This window comes from Photinus pyralis, unplaced genomic scaffold, assembly GCF_008802855.1.
Source record: "Photinus pyralis isolate 1611_PpyrPB1 unplaced genomic scaffold, Ppyr1.3 Ppyr1.4_LG2, whole genome shotgun sequence".
Lineage (NCBI taxonomy): Eukaryota > Metazoa > Arthropoda > Insecta > Coleoptera > Lampyridae > Photinus > Photinus pyralis.
The window spans coordinates 20691792-20712713 of NW_022170403.1; the positions used below are offsets into that span (position 1 = coordinate 20691792).

At 35.3% G+C, this 20922-nt stretch overlaps 1 long non-coding RNA gene across 1 annotated transcript in view; it reads left to right on the plus strand.

Annotated features, from left to right (window-relative positions):
• The window catches only part of LOC116164270, a 126056-nt gene that overhangs the window by 34626 nt on the left and 70508 nt on the right, over positions 1 to 20922 (plus strand). The window contains exon 2 of the long non-coding RNA XR_004143851.1: positions 5632 to 5708. This is a non-coding gene — a long non-coding RNA (uncharacterized LOC116164270). The remainder of the gene's footprint in view (positions 1 to 5631; positions 5709 to 20922) is intronic.

Sequence of the window (20922 nt, forward strand, 5' to 3'; positions counted from 1 at the left end):
TCGGAAGACAGCAATTTTAAATCCGATGTAAGGTTGGAAAATGTTAGGTTATTAGTTTCAACGGTGTCTAGAAGCAAAGCACCTAATGCGCTTTTCTCGTAAGGGTGAAGCTACACTGCAGCTTTATTTGTTAAATGCTACATTCCATTAATATAAATTAATGCGTTTGCTACGGTCTAAAAGTACTTTAAGATGAAGCTTTAAACTTTAAAGGATGAAGTGACTACGCTGACATTTTTATGCAATTAGTGGTAAATATATATAAATTATGGACCTTTTGAAGAAATAAATTATGTCCAATTTAAGGAAAATTAATAGCTCCCCGGAAAGCCTAACAAGTAGGTAATTTTCGTTGCATTATCCAATTAACTACAAAACATGCAATTATAATCAATGCTTAATTATACAGGCTCTTCTACGCTGCGTTCCCTTCTGTCATTCCAAATAGCATTAAATTACGAGTAAACACTTTCTCACCATGATTGGGTAAATTTTATTACCATCCGTCTCTTCGTAACAGACGCCGCCTTATAGTTTACTTGCATAACTAAAAAAATATTTCAACTTTTAACTTGTACACTATTGACCAGCTGATATGATAATAAGTTTTCGTAGGACACTTTGAAAGTGATACGTTTTAACAAAGTAAGCTTGAGTTTACTTTTTGATAAATACCGCAGAAAATGCACACATACTTTCTGGTTTGCTGTCACCTTTCACCTACTAAAAACAAAACGCATTATTCACTCTGTAAGTGCATGTACATATATGAATTACATAATATCATTTGATCTTTTAGTGGAAGTCGTACGAAAAATAGTGCGCGTATCTTTCTTGACAGCGACCTACTCGGGGAAAACGTGCTTTTAAGGCTCTACAGTCTACCATATTGATTTCCTACATTCATCAGATTGTCAAATTAATTATAGATTTTCGCCCGTTCGGTGTTCCGTTTGTTATTATGCGTATGTGACAATAAATTATTGATTTGATAGGACAGGAACATCCGACCATTAGAACCAGTGTCGAATCATTTGGTAAGGAACTGACAGGTAAATCATTAATACCTTGCGATGACCGATTGATGTCTTCAATCGTTGTACACGTACGTTTCTAGCAGTCCCTAAATACCTCACATTGTGCCTACTTACTTGTAGAGTGAGAATATCGAAAATTTATAGGTATTTATAAACCGTACCTAACAGAGAAGGCTTGAGTTCTCTTGGAAAATGTCCAATAAGCAATATTACGAGTACATTGTGTGAAGGTGTGTTTGCGTTCTTTCTTTCGGATTAAATTTGTCCTTTCAAGGCATGGAAAGGTTACAGATGTTGGTTGTGAAGCCCTTGTAACGACGCAGTGTCAAACCTAAAACTACTATCGAAGTCGAGGTAAAAAGTTTAGTCATATAGGTACAGGGTTGTTATAAAGTTATAAAGGCTCTTCTGTTAAACGGTTCGAGATATTGATTTGCAGAGCGGAGGACTTCAATGAGACATTGTTATGCATAATTGTTTAGGTCCATAAGTTGCTTTCGATTGTTCTCTAAATGGGGTAGCATCTAGCATCTACCACCGGGTCTAAACTCCAGTATCCCGTTTTGCTTGTTTTAACATGATCAAATGTGCCTCATCCAAGAATAAAATGTTTAAAGACAAAAATCTTCCAATCACCTTGTTGCAGAAGTTAAATATCAGTGTGATTCAACTCCTGAACCAGCAAACTGACTTTGTACAGACACACCGGTGAAGAGATTCTTTAGGAAAACAAATGAAATATTTGGTTTACCATTTTTTTTATTCTTAGAGCGACACGCTGTGTCCAACTTTTCTATACAATAATATCTCTTTGCCTCAAAAATGTAATGGTCGTTTGTAGCAGCCATTACTGCGCGCCAGATCTGGAGAATATAATGGATGCGAAAGCAATTCGAACTTCAATTACGCAAATAAACCAGACAGTGGAGTTGTTATTCTCAATAGTCGAAATCGGACAATGCCCGAAATTTATAACCATACGCGTTGTGAGCACTGCGGTTTGCTCAGAATGCGAACAGAGTTTATTTTTCCGACAATGGGCACAACAATTTAACCAAAACGCGTTCTGGGCATATTTATTCACCCACAATGCGAAGCCATATCCCATGTGCTCCTGTTTCGCATTGTGGGTGTCTCTGTATGCCCATGTCACGTTGCGTAATACATAATGTCATAACTTTATAAATTTTTATTTACATTAAAAAAAGTGGCTAATTCTAATTACACGCAATGCGAAGTGAGTAAACCAACATACCCCCACAACCCGAAACAAGAGCGCATAAGTACTGGTTTCGGGTTGTGGGTACGCACAACGCGTTTTGATTACATTTTTTTGCTCATTCTTCGGAAACTAGCCTCTTATCGCATTGTGGGTAAACTGCACTACTCATAAGTCATAACGCGTATGTGACTATAAATTTCGGCTATTGAGAATAGCAGTCAGTTTATGTTAAAAAATCATGTAACCGAGAACAAATTGCAAAAGAATTGATTTAAGCGGTTTCTGGATGAAAAAAATGTGCTGAACACGATGGAATAAAGTTTACCAATGTTTGACGCCCGGAAATGCATTAACCCGGAAATAAATGGTTTTTGGCTCATAACTAAGTCAAAATTGGAGAAAAATTGTTTTATGCGAAATTAAAGAGCATCGAAATCCCTACAAAAATGTATAAGTATATTACATTTTTTGTTAGAGCATTGGTTTACGCGCAATATATGTATAATATTTATAACACTTAGCTTCAAACAAAAAATTAGGCCAAGTTTACTCCAAAACGTTTCTTATGACAAATTTCGAAGAAGTAGCAGTGAAGTTATTGCAACAAAACAACTTCAAAAATCAACCAGAGGTATTCCTGAACCAAAAAGCTACACAAAACAACACCAAATCAGTCGGAGAGAAGGAACTAATAGCAACTTGTAAGTGAAAAGCAACTGAAAGTTTAGATCAGTTGAGGACTAAATTAATTTCCGAAAAGGTTTATGCGAACACGTCGTTCGTAATGCTGGAGAAGTGACCTCCAACATCAGTTGCTCCACAGCCTTCGAATGTATCACAAAATCCAAGAATGGAAAGGAAACAAACAGGATCCTTTATAAGGGGGTTGGGGATTGATAAACGGAAAAATGCTTCCCATAAAGACAGACATTCTTCCTGCCCTATAAGAATTGTTAGAACTTATAAGATGTATGTAAATCTAAAACTGGTTGCCATACAATGAGATGTTGTTGCCGCAAGCTGGGCCTAGATTGCAATACTGCGTGCGCAAAATGTCGAGGAGTTGGTTGTTCAAATTCTCCAGAGCTTGATCTCACTTTCGATTGGGAAGAAGTGAAATATATAGGCGAATCATTCCGTTTCCTGCCGTCTGTGCGTCGGCACCGGGGATACGGTAATCAATACTGCATTTCTGACGTACATTAAGACTATTGTTGTAAACTATGTAACTACGTTGTAAAATACAGGGCGATTTCAATTCTGCAGTGAAAGAATTTGTTCGTTACACGAGATTTATAATATTTCTTATGTGTCTTGAAGCTTATTTACGAGCAACAAAAAGCGAGTTCATTATTTTGGGCTTTCTATCCGTCCGTCCGTTCGTCGGTTCGTCCATCTGTGTACATCATAACCCGCGAACGGTTTCGAATTTTCCAATTCTGTTTTCAGTAAGGACTAACTGATTAAATTTTGGTCAATACTTGTGAAGCCGGAAGTGACCTTGTCGCTCGTTGTCTATATTGGTGCAGTTTATTTCGCAATTATAAATACACGCATTGCGCTTAAACCACTGCTCCAACAAAAAAATGTGTACATTTTTGTAGGGATTTTGATGCTCTTTAAATTTGCATTGAAAAATTTGTTTCCTAAAAGCAATTGTGACTTAGTTATGTGCTAAAAACTATTTATTTCCGGGTTGTCACTTACCGGTGAAAGCATTTCCGGGCTTCAAACATTGGTAAACTTTATTCCATCGTTTTCAGCACATTCTTTTCATTCAGAAACTGCTTCAATTAATTCTTTTGCAATTTGTTCAGGGTCAAGCCACAGAATGATTCCACCTCGGATTCCACTAAGATGAAATTAAGGTCGTTTGACGATTTACGCAACGAAATGGTGGGCTGACATTTTTGGCATTTTTGGTTAGTGTAAGATCCGAACTAGGTCGTTACTAGTTCGGATTCTCTACTAGGTAGCTCAACATTTCAACATATCGTCCCTTTCAAGCAGCAAGACAATTCAATTGGCTGTGCGAAATAAACAAAAAAGTGTAAAAATGTGTTGCATGAAGCTCTAAAAGGTAAAGTCAACGGTGTTACGATCAATAACGAAATTTACATACCAAATTCTTTGAGTTAGGTATACATTAAGTATGTCATATAATTTTTACCTGAAACCGTCAAGAAAATCTAAATTTCAGGGCTATTTTGACATTAGAAAGTTGATCTTTACCTGACTAGTACTGTAATATTTTTGCCTGACGCCCATTACAGTCCTAGTACATGCAAAATAACAATTAGATCATTCATTGAATAAGTTATTCAATCAACGATTGGATAATTATAATGCAGACTATGTGGATATTTTTAAATATTAATATACCTACACAAAGGATAATGGTTTTTTATTACGAACAATTAATGGAATATGTGTGGAAGTAATTATTCCTTTAGTTTTGCGCCAGTCATTAAAAGGTTTCTACGCCTTTTCGTACCTTTTTTTTGACTTTGTGGGGAGCGAATATTTCACTACAGCGGCCGCAGCTTCGGCTACATTATAACAACGTCTTGCATAGGTACTCTTCTTCACTGATACCTGCTTTTGTACCTAGTTATAAAGACTGTATAGTTGAAAAGTACAAAGTATAAACTGAAAACTGCGTTAAAAATGACACTGACTGTTTTAATTATTTTGAAATCTCTATGGAAACAATTAAATAAAGTGATTTTAGCATGCGTGATTAGGTATCAAAATTTCACACATGAATAATTTAATTTGGAAAAGTTTTCTACATGTTGCGGTTTCAGGTAAAATTTTATACATAATATGTCATGAAAGTGAGTCTACCTGACTTGGAGGCATTAAAGAGATACTCGGACGCTACGCGTCCTCGTACTTTTCAATAAGCCTCCGCGTCATGTAAACGACCACTTTCATGACTTATTATGTAAATAACGCTATTTTAGGCCAAGAATTTGCTCTACTAATTTTGATCAACGTTGTTACACTGCTAGTTTAATACACGGTTAAACGATCATGAATATCTATCATGTGATTGCCTATAACTTATTGTTTCACATCATAACTTAATGAGGATACGAGGTTCATATATGTACTTGTAGGTCAATAACGTGAAATAGATCATACGTCTTTCAATCATACAATTAGAGCACAAGGAATTTACGGAATGAGCTTAATTCATAGCGATTCCTTCATTTAATTAATGATATATACCTATGTACCTAACTATTCCTTAACTAACTAGGTACTTTCTTGGAATGGAAAACATTGTAAATTCTGGCGATCTAAACTAGCGATTACCTTGTGATAATAATACTTCAAATTAGTTCACGTGTTTCTTTTTTGTTTCAGAAAAGACCATCCATTGTTACGGCGTGGGCGGTTTCCATTATCGTAAAATTTACCGGTTGTATAACCTTTTGTGACACGTAAGTATGATTCTCTTTAGCTTGTAGGATAGTATAGTATATTTTTAAACCTATTTTTTAAGATTGTATTCATAAAAGGGTCTGAATACCAATTTTGTGCCATTGTGTAATGATGCTTTGTATATTTATTCACTTTATACATACTACACAAAGAAGGTTATATTTTATGCAATATGCCTCCATTGGCTAAATTCGGTCAATTGAGTAGTAAAATGAGAACTATATCTAATTATTTACTTTCCATCTTTTAATATGTATTTTGGGACGTAAAAAATATATACTTGCGTTTCTGTTCCGTAGTTTTTTAGGTCGCCTCATGTTACGTACTGTTTACTTCTGGTAAATTCCGAAAAAGTGTTTAATATTAATTCGTTTCTAGTACGTGCAGATAGTACGATACTCTATGTTACGAACCAGCCCGTAGACAGACATTTATAAAGAACAGTTTCCACGTCACAATTGCGCCGATCAGAGGCCAATCATGATAGAGATAACTGTTGCAAGAAAATAACAGATACTTAATAGATGCTATTCAAATAGTCTATATTCCCTAATCTTAATGGTTTGATTCATCCCTTCCTTTATATGAATAATCTGAACTTTCAATTTTTTAAATGACTGTTTCTCTATAAAAAATTATTTGAGTCCACGGCTCGCTCTATTAAATTTTATATCTATTGATTGACGAGAGAAATTTCTTCTCTCTTATCTCCGTGATTTTGAAACTGAAGCTTATTTGTTTTTTTAGATATCTGAATGCGGGTAATAAAGAGGCAAAAACAAACCCGGCAAATTATGCTATATATTCAATCATTATTTTTGTCTGTGCGTGGTATCATAATATTAGGTTTTGACACGTCAGTAAATATACTAGATAAATAAATTAAGAGACAGTATAGATAGAAAAGAACAATACACACCTAAAAACAGTTTAAAATTTTAAATAAATATAAACTAATAATATAAATTGCAAACAATTTATAATTTTAGGTAAAAATAAGATCAAACAAAATAATAATAATAATAATTTATTTCCAACAGCAAAGCCTATTATATATTATAGGAAATTTCAAAGAATAAACAAAATGAAAATACAAACTTATAATAATGCTTAAAAAAAAGTGCAAGAAATCTTAGTTAGTAAATAGTAAGTAAATGAGATAGGTACCTAAATGTGTTTAACTGATTTTACAATTGTATATTGTTCCGTAAAGTAAATTTGTATTCATTAAAAGATGAAAATAAATCAATACAAGTACAAAATTGATTATACAATATGCACATTAATATAAACGATTAAAGATGACAGCTATGTATAGAACATTTTGACGCGACTCTGTTGACGCCGGGACACTTTGTCGCAGGGACACATGCAGCGGACCCTACGCTCAAACCTCACTATTGGGTGAAATTTTGCAGCGGAGGTTTTCTTGTAAATAATTTTAAAAATTTTCTTTGTTTTTATAAAACTGGAAATTGCAACAAGAAAACTGTATCATTAAAAAATTTCTCAAATGTTGTCGGCTAGCCCCTATTATTCTTTGCCAAAACGTAACCTCCCAATAATCCCCTGGGTTACATGAGAGATATCTTTTCCTTTAATCTGAAAGATTGCTACAAATGGTTTCGCTGCTTTTTCGCTGTTCAGCTAAATAACAGCAACAAAAGGTCAGATAAATGTATATTGAGAAGAGTCAGAAAATGTTAAATGTTGTTTAAGAATGGAAAAATATGACTAAGAACTGTATTACAATAAATTAAATGATTCGGCTCCATTATTTATTTATTTATTTATTATCCTTCTCTTTAGATTTATTTTACTTATATTATACAGGGTGTTTGGTAAACATGCAGCAAAAATGAAAGAGGTTATTCCTTGGACTATTCTAATGATATTTTATCCTTTGATGATTTTTGAAAAAACGCATTCGAATAATGAGCCATGATAGAGGATTTCACAAACAACCGTTTAAGTAATAAGGGCAGAAATTACACATGTATCTTCGCAACGAAGCGTTTTTTCAAAAATCATCAAAGGATAAAATAACATTAGAATAGTCCAAGGAATAACCTCTTTCATTTTTGCCGCATGTTTACCAAACACCCTGTATAGTATATCAAACTATCTCAAAAATATCAATGCTAAGACAATAGCAGGAAATTCGAGGCCCCACGTTGGGCGCCAAATGTATGCAGCGAACCTCGAGGAGGAAAAAGGAATTGGTCGCGGCGAACCAGGTGAAACGGGTCTTCCAGCGAAACAACCACCGGGGTTTGACAAAGTTCGTGTAATTTTTGGATGCCAGGCGTGCAGTCTCGCCAAAAAGTAAATAAATATATAAACTAAAAACAAAATAAGAATACAAGCTTTGTGAATTCTGGGCCACTTTGTCTTGGCAAATAACCTGCACAAAAGATATTTGATTGCATAAAACAGTAAATAAATGAACAGTTCTGGACAAGGTTACACTTAATCAAATGCAAATTTTCAGCACAGCTGAGTACTCAGAAGCTATAGGTAACTTACTCTTATCTAATTTATAGACAGGAAGATACATACATTAACTATCCGAAGGTACCTTGCGTTAACACTAACGACAAAGGCACGACAATAAAAGAAAATACAGGTAGTTATATAAACATCCACAACTTTTCTATTCAAGATATCAATTACAGAGAACTTCGTTATGGCATTTGGTAAAGATAAACGGCAAGATAAACTAACAACAAAAGTAATTCTCTACAGGTTACCTGCACGTTTGAAATTTCCGGTATTTGAGATAAACATGCGCGTAGACATCCTTTGATCTTAGATACAATGGGCGCGTTCAGCCAGGCCACTGCTGTCGCGGCGCCATGGTAGCGTTCGTCATTTTTTCCAGCAAAAATACTTTCCGCTAGAACAGTAAGCGGAAAGTGGGAGTAAAAGCACGCATGTATCGTGACAGTTAAAGGTTTCTACCCACTACAACGTATCATACCATGACCGTAATAGGAACGTGCCAGGCAAAAAAATATTGTTTGGATGGAATAGTATGAGACTATGCCCACTACACCGTTTGGTCACCGACCAGAACCGTAACGTGCCAAGCCCGGAGCGCAATGAATATATTGACGGTGCCGATACGCTCCGAGCATGGCACGCGACGGTCCCAAACCGGTGCGCGCAGGCGCAGAAATGATGAACATACGGAAGTACATATGACATTTTTTTTCGTCATCGACTAGGTCTAAATAATGCCCAGTATTCTCCCTCGACTTTTCGTTTCGCACCCTCTTCCTGACGCGTTTGTTTACAAGTACAACCGAGCCAACGGGAACCGTACGGATACGACACGCGGATGCTACGGTCACTATAACCGTTACGCACGGGTATGATACGGTGTTGATACGATCTAGTGGGCATAGTAGTCCGTATCGTATATTTTCCGTGCCTGATACGTTCACGGTCATGATACGGTACGGTGTAGTGGGCAGATACCTACCTTAATTTATAACCTCACCTCACGTCAGTTAATCGGCTGAAATTGGGCGCTGGGAACAGCTGTGTAAGCGTTGAATACGGCCTGAACGCGCCCAATGGATTAGATCAGTTCCAGCTAATCGACAGGTAGAAATATTCAATTCGAAAGTAAGTGTTTGCATCTCATCCAGAACACGATACTTTAAGAAAAAATAGTCCTCTATTTTTACAGACAAAAAAATTATAGTACCTACATAAGTTGAATCTTTCGTTGTTATTAGCTTTTTTCTCTAATAATTCAAATAATTTGTTCGTAAAAAGTCAACGATATTCGGGCACATTTATCAAACACACAAAACCACTCTCTGACTGCTTCAGGAAACTTCATCTTCAAATGGATCTTGATAAATAAGATTAGGAACTGCGTCTTCAACAAAACAAGGGTGGATTACCTGACATTTGGCGTAAACAAATTTACACGCTCTTAAACCGCCGCGAAACTTGCAGCAGCTGCAGCAACTTCGTTTTTACGTTGATTCCAATATTTAAGGAAACACCACTTCCACTACAAATCTTCTTCGAGATTTACAAAAACACCGGCAGTCACAATCAGATTAGATAATCACAGCTTAGAAGGAAGCGGCTAAATGTCACCACTTTGCCGAAATAACGCGTAATTCTTCGAGACACATCTCTTCTAACAGCAATAATAACACGTACGTTCATAAAAATTCGTCCGATAAGGACTCCTTATCGCAAACAACCAGATTTCCCTACCTTTTAACACACAATCTCACGTTTTACAATTAAATACACAAATATAAAAAAATTATGCAATTACTAATAAATTGCAAAGGGAAAAACAACACGGAGACACAAATTCAAATGCAACAAACCAACTTTCTACCTATTCGTAAATAATCCACCAGCTTATACTTAATGAATTGAAATACTCTCGTATATATAGGGAGTCCCCCCATAATTTTTGGTGTTTAGACCGAAATGATGTCTGCATGACGTTGTTTACACGACAATATGGATACTATATATCTAGCTATACAATGAGTTGCACCACTGGGGCACAGAATATCCTCGCAAGGGTTTAAGGATTCTCTGATGAAACACATGAGGGACTCAATGGCGCAATAATTACTAAAGCAGCAAAACGATTAATATGGAACGTGTTGTCGTACAAAACAAACTTGCTTTAACTACGTCTATTTACTCCCTTGATAAATTGGATTAAAGCGCTGGTTTAAAAACAGTTTAATTGAGAATTAAGAAACGGAATATAGAAACGAGGGAAATAAACGTCCGCCTCTATAAATGAATGTAGTTAATTTCCTGCAAAGCGAATATTCTTTATTTATGCACGAATAGGTAACTGGTTTACATCTAGAATTGCTGAAACAATTAATTAATACCCTAATTGAAATTACATCGCTTTGTTACATCCCTTGCAAAACAAGCTCACGTAATAGATTTCTTTCAATTCCACCCCAACATGTCAATATCAATTTAAATCGTGGGTGTAATCCTCTTCGAGGCTCTTATCCATTGACCGTTTGTGCTATCGTCTTTGGATGAATTTCCTAAAAATACCTACCGTACTTGATCGATTTTAACTTCAGAGAGGATACCTGAAAAAGCCTTTTTTGTTGTTGGTTTAACAATTATACGAGTGGAATTTTGCTATTGTTCGAGAGAATCTTAATTAAAAGTTCTCCTTTTTTACTAACGTTTTGAAGGTATACTGACGCATTTACTGAAATTCTTCGGATGCTGCGAATTATTCACCCGGAACACGGTAATAATTTGATCCATTAATTTTAAAAGCATTTCTAATTAGATTGCTTTAATTATTATTTTAATGCAGTCAATAGGTATACACTTTGATAATTATAATGTTAAACATGAAAGGTCTTAACAAAGTAATTCGATATGGAGGCGGTTGCTAATATAAGTACGAAAACGTTGAGTAATATTGTACTCGTATTTTGTGTAAGCGGAGCTTTTGTATGGCATTGAAGCCAATCTTCCTCTAATCTAATCTTAACTTTTGAGTTTTTATTATACCATGCTTTTGAGGTATTCATTTCCTACCGGGGCATCATCTGCTATAATAGTAAAGAACTAAAATAGCCGTATAGTCTACACGTCTACAGGAAACAAAGAAATGCGATCTAATACTCATTTTCAAACATCTAAAAGTACCTATCGCGGAATGAATAGGAACCTAGTACGCATATTGTTTGTTGACTAAATACGTGCTTTGTTTAGAAGAAGTGGTCGTAGTTGCCATGCAGGGATCAACCAAATCCAAGTGTAGGGTGTAAAAAGTGAACGGGAAGCTTCATTCATATTAGGTACTATGACTATGACTATAACTTCCAGTGTGACAGTAATTTCCAAGGAATAGAATAAAGGTTGATAGTAACTATACAGCCTGTTTCAAATTAAAACGGTACTACTGCTGACTTTCTTTGTTAGAAAGACGGTTAAAAATTACCAAAATTGTGTATTTTTCTACTTAATCCAAATGTGTAATTAAAAGGATAAAACAGAATTGCATTTTTTAGATAACAAACGTGATTTTTTTGATTGGAACACTCTGTATACCTACTATTACATCATGGCAATTGGCAACTTATTAAATTCTCAACAAAACTAATGCAACATAGCCATAATGTTTCAAGTAACTAAGACTTTTCAATTATTTGTATGTCTTACTAACCTATCATAGCACAGTTTATATCTGCGATACGCGGGCATAAAGTGGCACTTTGGGGCATTAAGTATCACCATAGTAACTCATTTATGCTTAGGTAATGACAAAACAAACAATCATTGAAAACGTCAATTATTAATTATCAATACCTACTAGTGATGTGGATTGTAAAATAACGATAAAAAATAAATAAAAATAACATAAAAGAGGTTATATTACGCGTAACTTATAAGAGGTCGGTTTTTTTATGTAATTTATGTCTTTTATGAAATTTACGTAACTTACGTTTTTTATTTAAAAAACCGTAGTTTTTGTAAGTTACATAAATGTAATACCTGTTTGATACATTTTGATCGGTATTACCACAGACCATCAACGGTACCACCAACATAAACGATTCACCGTTGAATCTAGTTTGGTTAAATGAAGATGATACAGCATCTAATTCGCGATCTGGAACTTCTTCGTCCAAACGACGCGTGATGGCGTCCTACTGCTTGGGTATTTTATTTAATACACCAAAATATAGTATAATTTAATAAGTGTTTTTATTTTCAAACACTCACAAAATTCAAAAAGGTTTATAGAATATTAAAAAAAACATAAAAAACATAAATGACAGGTAATTTTACAAAAATATTTGTAAATTACGTAAAAAACATAAATTACTGGTAATTTTACTGTAAAATTACCGTTTTTTTTAAAAATGGTAAGTTACATAAAACACATAAAAAACAAACAATTGGTAATTTTACACGTAATATTACGCACTTTAAAAAGACGTGTAATTTAACATCACTAATACCACAGATCTGAGTGTTTACGAGGATAAGGTGAAAAGTTCTCGGCCTTACCAAGGTAGGCAATCCAATCGGTGAAAGTTGATGTTTCGTACCTGCGCCCGTATGTCATTAGTTCGTTTGACAACTTGTTCGCTCAAGTAGTGTGTGGTAACGAGTATTTGATTTGTTATAATGGATAGAATATCGCGCGGTCATAAAATGCTTCGTTTTGGATGGGTTAACCCCTACGCAAATTCATCCAAAGTTGACAAAAGTTTATGGGAACTCTGCTCCTCCCATGTCAACCGTCCAAAAGTGGGCTGCTGAACTTGAACGTGGTCGCACGTCGCCCGAAGATGATCCACGTGAAGGACGGCCAAAAACTGCAACCACCTCGGAAACTTGAAAAGGTACACAATATCGTGTTGAATGATAGGCGAGTAAAGGTGTGTGAGATAGCTGAGGCCGTGGGCATATCGGAAGAAAGAGTGCGGACCAACATGCACCAGGAATTAGGGATACGAAAGCTCTGTGCAAGGTGGATGCCTCATTTGCTGAATGCGGATCAAAAGCAGTTGCACAACCGACATTCGCAGCAATGTTTGAAGCGATTTAAAAAGAACCCGAACGATTTTGTGCGACGATTTGTCACTATGGATGAGACATGAGTCCACCACTACACGCCAGAAAGCAAACAGAAGTCGAAGCAGTGGGTGGAAGCCGGTGGTTCAGCGCCAAAAAAAGCCAAGTCGATTGCATCTGCTGGAAAAGTCATGACCAGTGTGGGGATACCAAAGGGATTCTGTTAATTAATTACCTTGAAAAAGGCAGAAAAATACATTTTTTTTTAATGAAGATGACAGTCCTTCATTGTCAGGCCGAGAACTTTTCACCTTGCCCTCGTAGATCTGTGCTAATACCTACTAAATCACAAGATTGGCCTTATATCGTATCTGGAGCTTCTTCCTCATTCACAATGAATTGAATTATTTAAAATTACGTTAGACCACAGATTAACTATGTGTGGTTAGACGTTTGGATGGTTTCAATCACATTAACAAATTCGAACCACTCATACTTGATCAAACATAATGAATTGTTTTGTAAACGAATATTTACTTTGACGAAGAAAACTATTTGTAAGACATAAAATTTTGTATGTACCACGGGCATAAACTGATGTTTATACTCTCGTGCAACTAAAAAGCTCGAGGGCCGATAGGCCCTCGAGCTTTTTAACTCGTCGCCCTCAAGAATATAAACATCACTATTATGCCCTTAATACATAAATATTATTTCGATCTAGTTATCCATAAAACTGATAATATTACGTTGTTTGTTCACATTCATATTATAGTATATTGCTCCTAAATGTCTCACTATAATATGCGTCCCTTGAATCCTGCAAAACACAAATTTCGAGTTTATTTTACGTTACAATAATTTTCAAAATTATCTTTATTTTTAGCAAGGTTTAATGAATTTTTCATTCAACGGTTTAACAGCAAGGAGTTCGTTTTAAAATAAATTCAAACTTTGGGTTTTCCACGATGTATGTGGGATGTGACTGATGTGAGGCGCACATTATATCAATACTGCAGGATAAAATTAAGGAGCAAGGAAGTAATGAACAAACAAGATCATTTTACCGTTTTTGGTCAAAAATAATGAAAAGAATTAAAAAATTTTGGTTATTTGAAGTATTTTGGTTATGGTACATTAAGAACTTTTGTTGAGAATTTACTAAGCTAATTGTTTCTCCTTCGGCGTATTTTTTAGTAACCATAACACATAGAAAAATGGAACTTGCCCTTTCGAATTTACTTAGGATTTTAGATATGCCCGTTTACATTTTGTAAGAAATATCAAACAAGTACAAATTGTGCATAACCCTTGTGCAGGTAAAGCGCATTTTTTTTAAACACCACTACGAAATTTCTTCCATAAATAAGAAAGTTGGCCCTGTACATCCTACACAAAACCAAATTTGGAAAATGGCGCTACGTTTGCTTTTATTCCAAGTGGCTATGTATCAAATTTCATTTGAATGCGTCCATAAATAAGAAAGTTAGCACTGCGCATGCGTGAACAAAAACGAAAAAACCTTTTTTGAGGAAAAATATTTACTTACCTATTTGTCTCTGAATTAAATAATTATCACTGCCATGCAACAAAAGGAAAAGTACATACCACCGGGAAGAATCCAGAAGAAGATTGTGGGCATACATTTGTGTCCACTAATTTTGACAAGACCTAATGAACATTTCCATATTTAGAAATATGTTTTTGAAACTAAAGTAAAGGGTGACGCTTTTTCGAAGTGATATTGTTACTTCTGTACGAAATTTGATTGCTTTTTGATGTGGTGGTTCAAAATTCTGGTAAGGTTTTTGGGTGTTGAAAACCCAAGCAGCACGTAATGTTGGATAAAAATTGTTTACATTTGGTCCAGTATTGGCAGTCGAGATTGGCCATACATAGGTATGTGAACGCTTGGAAACATTGGGCCAATGTGGAAAAGCCAGGTCTGCATTTCTGCGTTTGGGTATTATTGGAGAAGTGTTGGACAAGTTTTCAGCGTGCCTCAAATACCTACCCAAAAATGTCTACCAGCTCTCGGACTATTTGATTTAATAATACCATGTTGTTTACGAACTCAAGGTGACTAAGAGGTCTGACAAGCGTGAATAATATTTAGAAAGCATAACTACCATAATTACTGTTAAGGAAAAACATTATTAAATTTTCAAAGTAAGGTTAGTGGTAAGAAAAGGCACTCTTTTTGACGCAGGCGTCGCACCAATCAAAAATCGCATTGCGTTTGCTGAAATTTCAATAAATTTAATATTTCTAGTATTTAAAATATTTTTTTATTGGGGGACCGTCCCTAAATGTAAAGAATTTTGGCTGCGTTTCTTTATCATTGCAATATATGCTAGTAACGTTTAAATTAAACCAAAATTGAATGAGCTAGTATTTGAATGTTTAAACTCTTACATTACTGCAATTTAAATTCGTATTATGCACAAAATTTTGGTTTCAGTGGATCATTGTTGTAATAGAATTTCCTCCTTTGATGCGTTGAGAGGAGGAGCTCAGTAATGATAGTGGGATAGTCTCATGTTTCTATAGCTATGTAATATGCAAACCGATATAAATGCGGTGTGTGGTAACTGCAATGTTACGTTTCCTGCCATCCAGATCCAGTCACACATTGCTGCAAGATGAATAGCAGGAGGGCGCAGATGGAGCGAAAGGACATCCTGAAGGTTTATCCTCTTCAGTTCAGCGTTCTTGGATTTTTCGTACGGTAGAGACAGGAAGAAAGCCGAATTTACCGATGGCAGCTACATCCAAACTCTTTGGCCGAGGAACTGGAGATTCTGCTACGAGGGCTGCAGCCGGCGTCACACATTTTATTAGCTCTTTTGCTATTTCAAAATAAATGTTCTAATACGCTTTACATACAACAAACTTCTTATACACAAACGTTAGTTTTTCTTTGAAATTCATTTCTCTCATACAGTTTAGAAGTTTACAAAATGTTGAAACGAATCGTAGCTGTCGAATTTGAACAAATATTCATGTAAAATAGCTAAATATAATCTGCATTTCAAAATTGACAACTTTGATTTGGCATTCTCAAATGCACAGCATGAGTTATACTATTGAAAAGTTTCCTTTTTTTTGCATTTCGCTTGCATAGAAAATTCCTTCCGTGGAAGTTTAGCTGTTCGTTTTACAGATAAGTCTCTTCAACAAAGTTTAATAGAGTTCCTTCATGAATGGACGAATATAACATTTTAACGCCTACCGTGCAAAAGTGGATAACGTGAATCATTAACTTTTTTCACACTGCGTTTGATGATAATGTTTCAATGAAAAATTTTTTAAAATTTAGAAGAACTACGTATTGTGCAACATCCTGTAATACTTAAGTACACAATACCTACTTGGCTGTATAAAGTAAGTTTAATTTTGTTGTATAAACAAGTTGCATAAAATAAAGTTGCACCTCTAGGTCACTGGCAAAAAATTTCAAATATGACAATTCATTCTTTACCCACGGCTAGCTCAATAATTAAAAAAATTCTTGCGGAAGTTTGGCCTCTTATCTCCACTTAGAATCTCAAATTCAAAATCTAATGCTCTGGCTTGATTGAACTAGAATGTAAATTATGAGTATGATTCATAAAAGGAAATACAAAAAAACAAACAATGCAGTGCATATCTCGTGGTTACGTGTCCATGCTAAATTTGACCCTTATCTAAGATTCATCTAGACCATATAATCAATTACCTACTCGTACATTCCCCTATTCAAAATATATACACACATTTCTATATGCAAAATTATTGTTGAAGTTCTTAGTCTTTCCTTTTCACAAAATTTGTTGAGGTTCCTAACATTGAGTATGGACTATTTATGTGTGATGTTTTTTTTATTTAATAACTGACGTTTCCTCCCTGGCCAGGGACTTTTTCAAAATTATCTACAAAAAATGTTGTTACTAATATCTAATAGCAATTAAAAAATTTTTTGTTTTGTTTTTATGAATCTTAACAAAGCACATGTAAATTTTGAGGTTAAAAACTATCCACTTACATTGACATTTAAAATTGAAAACTAATTATTAGTTAACATTGTTGATTTGTTTTTAATGCTTGTCCACTTAATGAATTATGCTTTAAGAAGTAAATTTTTGAAGTATTTTAATTATAATTGAAAACAAGTACGGACTTCATCTTGCTGTTTGGCAAATGAAATTTAAACATAGGGTTGGTATCCCTACACCGACACTGTCAGCAACAGAACGCTACCTTGCTGTTACGATATTAGATTTGAAGATGGCAACACATTCGACTATTTCAGATTTCAAATTAGTGGAGTTGGAAAATTGTTTTATGTATAGCGATCCCAAAATTAGCCAGCGATAATGATTTTTTCCTTGTGTAAGATTTGGATGTTATCAAAATCATAAACGTGTCTATGGAATGGGAACATAACCGAGAATAATTTGAATTATTATTTTTAATGTTATAGGTATTTGTGTTGATAAATTCGTTTTTTTAAAAGTGTGAAGTTTCACCTATATAACAATTTAGATTCACCGAGGTTTGTTGACAGACTGAGCAATTTATTTTATATACAAGCCCACTTTTGGTTCAGGAGATGATTTCTGTCTTTTAATTTAGAGAACAAAATTGTTGTGGTATTGTACAGAAAAATTTTGTTCTCCAACTTAAAAGACAGAGATCATCTCCTGAACCAAAAGGGCTTGTATATAAAATAAGTTGCTCAGCCTGTCAACAAACCTCTGTGAATCTAAAACAATACAAAGTCTGTTTCATGCAAGTATTTCTCATGGGACGTCGATTAGGAAATATTAAAATTACCTACTTTAAACAAATTTAATATGAAAATTCCTAAAAATAATCGACCACTACTTTATAAAAATCAAAAAAATTAAAAAAAATTGCAGTTATTAACATATCTAGGTAATTTTCTCTTCTGGTAAAAAAATGATATAATCTCTCCTTAGAAAATGTACTTCCTTTAGAAATATGGAAACAGATCGCTTGGGTGGTACAGTTGACCTTTTGCACCACCGTGGTAACGTTAGCTTCGTGATGAATGCAAGGTTTGACGAAAGAAAAATGCATCGCAAATCCACGAACACCGGCCTCTATTTTTTTCGAAAGTAATACTCAAAATCGTGATTATGTTAGGCACAGGAATAATAAGCCAATATTCCACTGTGTTGATACTAGTTTTTCCCAATTGATTATATTTTATGTGCGTTTGTTTACTTGCGGTTTGGTTTTAAACGGTCTCCTACTCCTTGCTACGAATCAGGCTACTAAAAATTGCTTTCTCGTCCCGTAATTTACTGTAATTCGGCTATTCGCACACATATAAAATTATAGGTAACCCGGAATTTGTTACAAATCCGAATTCACTTAAATGTTCCTCCGCGACCTACTTGAAATTTTGGAGTTCAACTGCTAATTCTTTACTACTAATCGGATAGTTCTCACTCAATAAGTGCACGTTCTGATTCTTGTAATAGCACCACGAATCTTCACACATTCGCCAGGATATTTCTCACAACACAGTAAAAAGTTGACCGCGAATCAATCTTTTCACCTAGCTTTTCACACGTCAATATTTGTACGTGGTCGCTCCTGAAGTTAAACATAAACCTTTTGCATTGCCGCGAAATAAACAAATAACAACAGTAAGCTCACCCCAATTCGGTACGATCTCCCAGTACCTTCGCTTCCTTCTCTTTTTCTTTTGATGATCAAGGGTGGGGTGTGACGTATAAGAAAATCACAACTCATAATCAATACGACGTCATATAAGTAGATCACATGATTACTGTCCGTTGTTCGTGTAGTGGAAATGGCTCAAAACACAACTGACATTTATTTTAAGTCCGTGGTTGTGGAATTGGACTTCCAGTTTTGTTTTGGAAACTACAAACTTGTTTCTGGATTTAGTCTAAAATCAGCTTAATAAACAATCCCAGATGTATCGTCATACAACTTTTCGTAACATAAATTTGTACGTAAATTTCGCCCCTTTGTAAAAAAGCGGGGTGTTCGAGTCTTTTTGGCAACCACGCCCGTAATCGACTGCAGTAACAGCGCACATCTCATAAGTAATAAATTAGAGACTTAATTTATATGCACTGCAAATTGCTGACACGAATTTACCATAGATGCGAATAGCAGAAGAAGGCAGAACGGCGAAGCAAAATCGTGGTATTTAAGTTCTTTCTTTTTAAACCGAATTTGAACGAGAGCTTTCTAATCAAAGTAAATTCGACGATTTAAAATCTCAAGCGCTTGAGGGAACGCTGAAATTACACCGATAGCTATTAATTCGCTACGCAAGGGACTGATTTAATCAAGATTAAAATGAAATACTCCAAAGAAATGTATTTTACCTTACTTCTCTGAGCCAATGACCTACAGAATTACTTAGAATCTACGCTACCACAGATAATTGATGGCGATTACTCAGATGATATTCCTACGTTCTTGTAATCTGTTTAAATGCTCCAGTGGATAAGTAATAAAATCATATTAGCAGTAATTTTAAATTTCAGGTTCTCAAAAAACATTTTCGACATTCCTATATTAGGTTAGGCAATTATTTAAAGGAGTCTTGTCAACTTGGCTTGGCTTTCGTCTACTTGCAAAAAAAAACTGCTATGGACGACGGCATGTGGATAGCCATATGAGAATATTATGTGTTGGTGGCCGTAAATTCAAAGCACGGTCGTATACACAGGTCTGCAACCTCTGTTGTTTGGGATGAGGCTCTTACGTGTCGTCAAACTCGTAGTCCTTCGCTTGATTGCTAAATGGCGTATAGATCTAGGGATCTTCATAGATATATTAATCCCGGGATGTTGACAACATTATTTGGAACCACTTTATGTTGGTATAAGTATACGTAAAACATGCGCCCCGTCGGCGCAGATGGTAAATATAATCGTTGGCTTACATCGCGACAACCCAGGTTCAAATCCGAGGGCGTATACTTTTTTTTCTAAACGTTCATTAAATTTATGCGACTTTTTGCATTAATTATTTGAATTACGAGGAAGGATAATAGTTATAATGCCACCATGGGAAAGATACTACGGGAGACTTAATTTAATACGGTAGATACGATAGGTACATTCAATTGAGAAAATTTGACTCGAATTATTCTCTGTCCGATTCAAAATGCGCCGTCAAAACATCGGGCGCGGTCAGCGGCAATTTTTTACGCAGCAAATCTGATGAACGGATACGCTAATAATCTGCTTTTTGGCCAGCAGGTGTACGCAATTTACTCAACGGGAATTTCTTGTGCTTACTTATGATTTGTCGCTGAACTCCGCTCACCGCGCTCAACGTTAAAACAACTTTTTGGAATCACAAGCATCCACTTTTCACGCATTGCCGCATCTTTCGGCACTTTAAAAACAGAAGTTTTTGTTTCATACTTTTGTACCTCGTTTTACATTTCGGCACAATGCGCGGTTTCTTCATTTTTCTCAAAGCAGCGGTTTTATTTTTGCGTAGCCGTAGAGGTTCAAGGCGGCGCCGGCGGTAGTCCTCTCAGATCTTTATTTCTTACTCTGAGGTAGTCCTTGTGTTTACAATTACAAATTATTACAAGTCAGCCATGACAGTTGTCAAAGAACATCCCTCGACTCATGCTCCGCCCGTGACGACTTTATG